This window comes from Drosophila obscura, unplaced genomic scaffold, assembly GCF_018151105.1.
Source record: "Drosophila obscura isolate BZ-5 IFL unplaced genomic scaffold, ASM1815110v1 contig_46, whole genome shotgun sequence".
Lineage (NCBI taxonomy): Eukaryota > Metazoa > Arthropoda > Insecta > Diptera > Drosophilidae > Drosophila > Drosophila obscura.
In genome coordinates, this window is record NW_024542835.1 from 550,779 (window position 1) to 560,889 (window position 10,111).

General features: G+C 32.7%; 1 non-coding gene across 1 annotated transcript; it reads left to right on the top strand.

The window, feature by feature from the left end:
- Positions 1 to 5,840: 5,840 nt before the first annotated feature.
- On the top strand, positions 5,841 to 5,978 carry LOC121404904. The gene has a single exon (XR_005968263.1). It is a non-coding gene; the product is annotated as a U4 spliceosomal RNA (small nuclear RNA).
- Positions 5,979 to 10,111: the final 4,133 nt, after the last annotated feature.

The window sequence follows — 10,111 nt, forward strand, 5'->3', positions numbered from 1 at the left end:
AAAATAACAAAGTTAGAAAACAAAATATAACATTTTTTAAAAACTTGTATGAAGCAACTATGTAAAACTACCGAGCTGAAGCCCTAAGCAGCTATTGCTCATTACACACACCTAGATAGTTCATAGTTGGTAAACTATTATTTAGCTTTATATAAATTAAATAAATAGAACACAGCCATATCGCTGCCTTCATTCACATACTTGCCGACGTCAATGTCTTGATCATGAATGATTGTCCACCATTATGAATATTTCTTCTTCGATTTATTGGACATCCATCGACGCGTCGCGACGTTTGTGATCGTCTGGCGAAATCTTTTAGAAAAAATGTTGTACATTTTCCATCTTTCATTCGAGGCGATAAGTGATTCATATTACCCCATGAGCCATGAATTATGTTTTGTGGTAATTATTGAGCTATTGAGTTTGCTGCGATTAAAAAGATTGATAAGACTCTAAGCGATCGAAAAAATATAAGGAATGAACATCTTAAAAATGTTTCCTTCTCGGTATCGCAATTATTTGTCCAAAACAAATCTTAATTATTCCGCCTTTCGGTTGTGCGGTTCTTTGCCTAAAAGGACCATTCTAATGGTTTCATTTTCATATTTAATTAGTCCCTTTACTTGGACACTCCCTTAAATTTACGATTGCTTCTGAAAATTTAAAACTTTATTAACTGGAATAAAATCCCATTTCATTTTACATTTCTAGCCTGCGCGGGTGGAAGTTACGAGTGCAGCCTGGGAAGTTTTTAACTTATTCAAAGTCACATAAAAAATAATTTTTATTATTGTTTTGGTATAAGCTAGAAAGTAGAAAGTCGAATTGAAGAGCGAAATACCTAAGACTGCAATATACGAGTACATACAATTTTTTCAATAAATTTGTAAATAAAATCAAAATGTTTAATTAATATACATACATAATTTATTACTTAGATATTGTGAGCCGCGTCGCACAGTGGGGCCTCAGCCAAAAAGAGGTGGCAGAAGACTCTTTCTGAAACCGCGCATTGGATAATTTAATCAGATAATTCTGAGAATTTTCAAAGGATTTCAAAAATGGAAACTTTAAGAAAATCGGGTTTTTAGTTTCGGAGATATGAGCATTCAAAGTTGACCATTGTTTCAGTGAGCTGCATTTGCTATATTTTTATGCACATACTTCATCTTTCAGGTGAAATGAAAATTAAACTATGGCATGTGTACCTTATGGTAACATTGTTTAATAGAAAAAATGTGGTTTGTTGGAAAGACTCTTAAGAAAATTAAATTGTTCAAACTATCTATTTTTTTGGTTCTTCTTCAGTTTTGATATCATATAAAAAAATACTATTCAAAACTGCCCTCGAGTTTTTGTATAACCGTACTCGAAGAGTTAAGGGGTATATTAGATTTGTGGTAAAAGTGGATGTGTGTAACGCAGAGAAGGAAACGTTTCCGACCCCATAAAGTATATATATTCTTGATCAGCATCAATAGCCGAGACTATGTCTGTCTGTCCGTGTGTCCGTCCGTCCATCTGTCCGTTCGTCTTGTTTGTCGCCTAGATCTCAAAGACTATAAGAGCTAGAGAAACTAAATTTTGTTTCCAGACTCATGTGATATCACACTGTTACAAGTCTATTTCAAAATTTTGCCCCGCCCCCTTCCGCCACCAGTATCGTACAGAATGACTATATATTTCAGTAGGCCGAATCTGATTCAGATTGGATCATTATTAGAGCCAGAATGAAGAAATTAATTATCAGTTGCTTACCATCCAGACACTACTTATTTTTTTTCTCGCCCGCACACACTCTGCCCTGTGCATAGCGCGACCTTTGCGGAGAAAGTGTAGAATCTACATTGTGTATTTGGAATCTACATTTAACGAATGCAATAATTCAATCTGAATTTTTTTTTAGAATGATGTATTCAATTTACATGTGCATCTCTTCAAAATAAATTAAATAAGTTAAGATAATAATATCGGGGCAGAATCATATGGAAACGTGTTTTTATTGAAATTTGTTTTTTTTTGGTCTCGGTGGACATTCCATGTTCCATATTTCCATGTAAATTGTTATTTGTATAGCTTTGCATTAAAATATTTTATAATTCAATCATTTAATTTCATTCCTTTCTACCCAAAAATCAAGTGCACAACTTTTTTTTGGAATTACACCGGTATATACCTAATGTACATGTATATGTATGTACATATATGTATGTACAAATGTACATATATGGGTAGTTTATAGCAACAAATTTTAGGCAGCCTTTGTGTTTATTTTTATGAAAATTTATGTACAAACTGAAATGGTAGTAGAGAATTAAATTGTTTAATACCAGATGTGCATGGGGAAGCCTCAAGTCAACATTCTTTATTAAAAAGATAAAAGTTTGTCTTTCTGCTTACACAGCGAACCATAAAAAGGCTGTAAAATCAAAACTTTTGACATAATTCAATTAATTCGAGATAAACAAAGAACAGAGCTTTCAAGCTTGCAAGACAAAATACATATATTGAAGAAAATGGTCAACACAGTATTTATTTACATAATTATAAGAATTGAGATAATTCCGACATGCCAACAAAACGAATAGCACTTAATTAAAGAGAAAAAGAGTACCCAGAGTACCATAAACAAAAAACAGAGCTTTCAAGCTTGCAAGACAAAATACATATATTGAAGAAAATGGTCAACACAGTATTTATTTACATAATTATAAGAATTGAGATAATTCCGCCATGCCAACAAAACGAATAGCACTTAATTAAAGAGAAAAAGAGTACCCAGTGCTTAAGCTACAGAATCCTATGGCGGTACCTTGAGATTGAGATCCCGAAATACTTGTAAACCTTTTAAGTTCGAGTCTCCCAGCGAGTGGTTGGATGAGAATGAATGATGCGCGGTGTTCAAGTAGACGCTGCGTATGACAACCTACTCTGAAGTGCTAAATAGAGAGGTGAGAGAGAGAGCAATAATGATGCGATCGCAACGATATTGTTTAACCCATTAAACCCAGTCAGTATATAAATATGTGAGCTTATGATTTATGTAGAATTTTAAAATATTTTACATTTTAGATTTGTTTGTTACATCTGTTATCTACATATACAATGTATATTCTACATCTAACATGTAGACTATACATGTAGCATTTAGATTCTACATCTCCTCCGCTAGATGGCGCTCGCGGCAGTGTGTGCGAGCGAGAAAGAGAATGATAGCGGTTCTCCTGCTGTAGGAGGCGGGGGAAGCAACTGAAAATTAATTTCTTCATTCTGGATATAAATATGATCCGACCTGATTCAGATTTTTTACGATACTGCGTTTTTATCGTATCTTTAAAATTGTGTCTGCCACAGATTTTCGTTTTTTGTGGTGGTGGAAGGGGGCGATGCGAAATTTTGAAATACACTTTTAGCAGTGTGATTTTTTAAAATTATATTTGATTATAATAAAATTTAAAATTATTATGTGTAGTAAGGTTACCATTAAACTTTCTATATCGATGGAAAAAAAAAACTTTAGAATTTAATGCACCGCAAACAGGCAAACATTCACCGGAATCAAAATTCTTCTTTGACTATTTATTGTTAAGCTTCTAAACGCTGTAGCACCATTTTATCTTGCAGACTAAATTCTTTCAAATGCAGTTATGAATTTAGCAAGCTGAAATGGCCGAGGTCCACACTGTGCGGTGTTAAAAATGTGCCTTATTTAAAAATCATATTTTGGATAGAGTGTTATTCGTATTCTGAAATCGGAAAAACAAGCGAGATATAGAGAGTCTTCGTTATCTACACACGATTTTATTATCTAGTTTGCTCAGATGATAATACTGATCAAGATTATACATTATATTGTTTGTTTTATTAGTTTGAAACATGTGACTTACATATATTGATACATCTTTAAATGCATACAAAATATAAAACAATACTTTGTATATTTTGTATCCTAAAGTAAACTTTACAACTTAAACAGATGCGGTGAAAGCCTTTCCCAGATCAATCTTTAACTGAAACTACACTACTCAGCCAAAACCAGCGAAGTGTTCATTGAATGCAAAGCACTGAAGCAAGGACAACGTCAATGGAAGCAGCTAACAATAACTTTTAATCATTTCAAATAATAAAATCCAAGAAACACTTTGGGACTTATGTACATTTTCTGAGTTTCTTGTTGGGATTAGCTCAATGAATTTTGTGCGGCTTAGGAAAATTCCATCAGCACTAGACATCGCGACTCTGTTCGTCGTCAAACGGCTTTGAATTCAAGAAACTGAGTGTATATGTATGTGTGTACTCACGATACGAGTGTGTTGTACGTTTTGTTAGAAAATCATTGACTGCTCCTTTATTTCCCCCATGTTATACTTCAGTAAATTGTGGCTCTAGAGTTGTGCTGATGTTTGCTACTTCTGTCGCAGTAAAGATAATCTATACTAATGAGGAATTAAAATTGGATTACTGAGTTCTCTAATTAAAGGGACTTATGAAATAAAAAAAGCCTCTTAATGCACCATTCAGTATCTAACAAATTCATGTGTTTCATTAATCCTAACAAAGTAAGAATGATTTCATGTGTGGAGCACAGAAGTAATAAAAAATTCATGTTAGCGAATGAAAACAAAATACAGTAACAGTTTGGGTATACAAATATTTAAAGGCAGAATAAGAAGAGCTGGATACATTTTTCCAATTCAAGTTTATTTAATGATTGTAATTTGATCATATGATGGATTTAGTTCTAACACTTTAAGCATTAAAAAATTAGATAAAAAAGGGTGAAATTCGGGGTCATAGCTTTGCCCCTTTTTTAATAGGACACTTTGACAGATATGTACTTTTAATTTTCATAAATATAAAAATTAGTCACATTTAAAATAGTAATAGTGTATCAGACTTGAAAAAATTAAACTTAAAATTAAACTTATATATTCCTGGCTATAATTAAAGTAGTATGTACATAAAAACATATTTATGTACATATATATATGTATACATATGTATATATATTCTCGATCAGCAAAGATTAAAGCGCTTTTGATTCCATTATGTATATAGGTATGTATGTTCATATGTATATATATTTTTGATCATCATTGTCAATAGCCGAGTCGAAAATGCTATCCATTCGTCTTGTCTGTTGCCCAGTTTTCATGGACCATAAGAGCTACATACATAGATCTACCGGATTTCGTGTCCAAGCTCCAGTGCTGTCACAATGAACTCCTCAGGACTCCTTATTAATAAAAACATCCCATATAAACTTCAACATTTCAATTAATGTTAAATAAATAGCTCAGTAAGATTTGTTTAAAGTCTTACCACTTAATATGGCATACATAGTACATACAAAGCTGCAATAGTGACGACATTATGATTATAGCATAACAAACAGCCTGATTAAATGAAATACATGTAGAAATACATGTTGTTTGTACACTCATATTTTAATTTAATAATTTAATTTAATTTTTATATACACACATAGTAAAATTAAATAGAATTAAATTTGATTCAAATATAAATGTATTAAAAAAGGCTTTTTTAATACGGTAATATATAATCTAAATAAAAAACACTTTAAAATATCTTTAATATATCAAATTTGCTACTAATATGTTTCATATTTATATTGAACTTTATTATGACTTAATTTGAAAATTTGTCTCTTGAAAACAAATGGAAGAACTTTTTATTTTAAATATTCCATATTAAATGAAATTGAATAATTTCGTATCTATTTTAACTATATTTATATATATTTTGTATGTGCCTCAAATTTCCAACTGGTTCAAGCTTCTGCCGCCTTGAATATACATCTCCAAGTCAGTGAAATTATCTTTGCGCAGGGGCATAATCACAACCAATGCAGTTTTACTCAGGTTGCGATTATTTCTAGTTGAAAACTTTAACCAATTAACACCATGAGGACATGAAATGTAGTAGTAAATATGAAACATATAAGATTTAAATATAAAATATATTAAATTTAAATATAAACGAGAAGGAACGTACCCGTACTCAGTCAGTATATATGTATATTTTTGAGCTTATAATTTTTTAGAATTTGCTACATCTGTTATCTACATCTTCTATGTATATTCTACATCTAACAGGTAGATTATACATGTACAATTTAGATTCTACATCTCTTCCGCTAGAGGGCGCTTGCGTACATAACGCGGCAGAGTGCGGTGTGCGAGCGAGAAAGAGAATGAGTAGCGGGTCTCTTGCTGTGGCTATAATTATGATCTGATCTGATTCAGATTTTCAGTTTTATCATATCTTTAAAATTGTGCCTGTCACAGATTTTCGTCCTTTGTGTGGGCGGAAGGGGTTGGGGCGAAATTTTGAAATACACTTGTAGCAGTGTGATATCACATGAGTCTGGAAACCAAATTTGGTTGCCCTAGCTCGTATAGTCTCTGAGATCCAGGCGACGGACGGACGGACAGACAAACATGGCTCTATCGACTCGCCTATTGATGCTGATCAAGAATATATATATAACGCAGAGAAGGAAAAGTTTCCGAACTCATAAACATTGCCTTCTCTGCGTTACACACATCCAATTTTACCACAAATCTAATTTACCCCTTAACTCTTTTTGAGTACGGGTATAAATATAATAAATTTAAACATTTTCATACTAATATCAAAATGTAAGTGAAAAATTTTACAATACAACCACTCTTGGATGAACATCAATGGCATAACTATTCAAATCTAGCGAAAATATTAAAATTTGAGGACCTTTTTCTATGGGTGTAGATTTGATGTACATGTACATATGTACATACTTTTAACTTTAAGTGTATTTATACATGTAAGTAACATTATGGTCTTTTTTTATAAATTTGAAATCTGCCATCAATCATATTTCTTTGCAGAAGTCGTATGGAATGATGGTCAAGCTTATTATTCAATCAAATGCTTTTTTGTTCTAGGAATTCTTTTTTCTTTATTGAAGTTCAGATATCGTATCGTCTGGGTAGCGAGTCAACAAGGCTAATTGTTCTCTAGGGGGACAAAGTAAACAATGAAAATCATTGTAATCGCCACCATTAAAACACTGTCAATCCCTCAACACACCAACCCTCCTGCAAATAGTAAGCTTCTCGCAAAATCAAGCATATACACATATACATATATGTCTGTGCATACAGGCATACATATATTTGTATGTACATGTGTATTTATGTACTCGTGCATATGCGTACATACTCGTATATCTAGTATCCATTCAAGAGTGGCAGCAGAAACGGCAACAACAACAATAATTACATTCGCGATGCCGATGTCGACGAAACAGCAGAGATTATTGTCAGTCATTCAAGTGGGAGGCTGATGCTTTTCAAAAAGACTTTGAACAATAAATGATGTGAAATCTCCCGAAAGAGTGTGTATTGTGATGTCCGCCAGAGTGAGTAACTTCTACGTTGGCTGTCTTGCCTTGCCTAGGTTTAGTCTCTATGTTTCTGCTCTCTTCTCCGGCATTCTTTTTGCCAACAAAACCGCTACCGTTGTCGTGTCTTATGCATGGATGCCTGGCTGCTGTTTGCCGGCAACAACTTCCGTTGTTTTTCGGCATTGGTAAGCCCTACTCTTCTTTTACTTTCGTTGCAATCCCAAACGCAAACAATTTTTTCCGAGATACTCGACTCGTACAAAGTAAATCGGCTTTCGATTGTATTTGAAGTGGGAAGCACACACACAGAGTATGCTACTTGAACTCGTATAACTCATACGTATCTAATGCGCGCGTATTTTAGTGGAGGTACATACATATGTATGTATGTAGTATTTTACGAACGATACGATACCACATACATATCTACATATATGCAGTACCTATATAAGTACCTATACCTACGTACATATATATTATGTATATTTTTTCAGATTGGACGACAGGCGGACTAAACTCAACTCAACATCAGAGTTTATCCAAACGGATAAACATTAAAATTTGTGTACTCCAAGGAAAGAAATATTGGAATAACCTTAAGCTATGAGCCCAGTATGACGAGACGAGTCGATCTAACTGCTGTATGTTTATATATCAATTCGTCTGTCAGTTTTAGAATTATCTCAACAAAATGGTACAAGTATGTATGTATGTACATATGTACATTAGGTCACGCCAAAGTTTGACCTATTATTCTTATTAAATAAAATTACACAATTTTTAGTTTAAAATTTTGAGGTTGCTACCAGGATATGATTGTTAAACGAAATGTTTTTTCAAATATTATTGAAATTTATAATTAGTTTAAAATTAGATAATACGGTATTTTTATTTGTATACCCGTACTCGAAGAGCTAAAAGTGGACGTGTGCAACGCAGAGAAGAAAACATTTCCGAACCCATAAAGTTTATATATTCTTGATCTTCCGTCCGTCCATCTGTCCGTCTCTCCGTCTTGATGAGCGTCTAGTTCTCAGAGACCATAAGAGCTAGAGCCACCAAATTTGGTAAGCTCACATAAGCTCATATACTGACAGAGTACGGGTATAAAAGTAGAGTCGGGGCCACAGAAGCGACTCCCAACGTTCCCTCTCATTTCATTTATTGTTTTATTTAAGTTCAGTTAAGGTTAATATTTTTAGTTAACTTGTTTGCACAAAACATATGCAGGTATTTTGCTGCCAATAACACTACCCGACACGATTTTTCCGCTACGAACCAGACAAATTTTTTTTTATAGATTTGGAGCTTGTGATGAAAATGTGATTTTCTGAGAGTTGTTCAACCAATTTTAGATCAGCCGTCTCTACATAGATTTTAGCAAGCAACACCTTCAACGACGCCAAATTAATGCACCTATACAAAAGAACCCAGGATATTTTTTTTTCGACTTTTCCTGACTTTTTAATGTCAAAATTTCGTAGAAAATACCGCAAAAAAATGATCACTTTTGCATTTGAAAGCTTAATATTTTCCAAACGGTTAGCTGAAATCAGAAAGTGTTTGTGTTTTATTTATAGCTGCATTTCTTAGCTTTTCAAAATGGCACAGTTCATTATGTGAAAAAAAGAAGTTCTAACTCTGAAAAAAGCTTTAAAAAAATACCAGACAAAAAAAAATTCTTCAAAAAATGTTTGTCATAGAATAAAACCATAATTCTTAAAAAAAAATGTAAAGCTCCCAATCTATCAGAAAAAGTTGGTTTGGTTCGAAGCGGAAGAAAAAAGTTCAGTTTTGTTGAGCAGTGTAATTGACCGATAACGATATTAATTGTATCGATATAAATGCAACAGAATTCCTTACATTTTTTAAAAATTTGGTAAAAACACCTAAAAAAAATTCAAGCACAATGTATATTACTATCTATTTACTACAACCATTACGTTGAGCCAAAACAGAGTTTTTTTGAAATTTAAACGGGACACCCCTTAATTTTTTTGTCTCTTATTTTTATTAAAAAAACATTTTTTAGATGTTGCTACGGAATTTAAAAAAGTACAAACTAATTTTTTTTTTTGCTGAATGAATTGGATAATGTGGGGAAATCTATTGCATAAATATTTTTATTTCTATTTATTTCATGCTTTATCCTAACGCTACAAGTATAAACTTATTTTTATTGCGCTAGTCACTCGGTGAATATTTGTACATATATGTATAGTTCATTTTGGATGTGATCTACTTAAATCTAATACTTATACATTGACGTTTTGACAAGATTTATGTACTTAAATCGAATACTTATACATTAAAATGTTGTTTTGTTTTACATTTTTTTTTTTTTTTTTTTTTTTTTGCGGAGAGAATTCGGTGCTTCTTCATTCTCATGGCCTGTTAATGTTTGCTAATTATTTTAAGAATGCAACCGGTTATGGAACCACCTATATCACCAGTCATGTTTTAAATGAGAAATTATAAGGGGCGCTCAATATCTGATGAACAATATATTAAATTTATGTGAACTATGTTATAAAAAATGAATGATATAAATAACCTAACTATTAAATCTAAGAGTAATTGATTAAGAGCCAAAATTATTTAATACGCCTACTGCGTCGTTTGATCCAGCCATAGTTCCAGTGGGAAAGGCAGTGGGTGAAACATAGAGAGGCTCGGCGGGTACGCTAGCTGGTGCTAGTA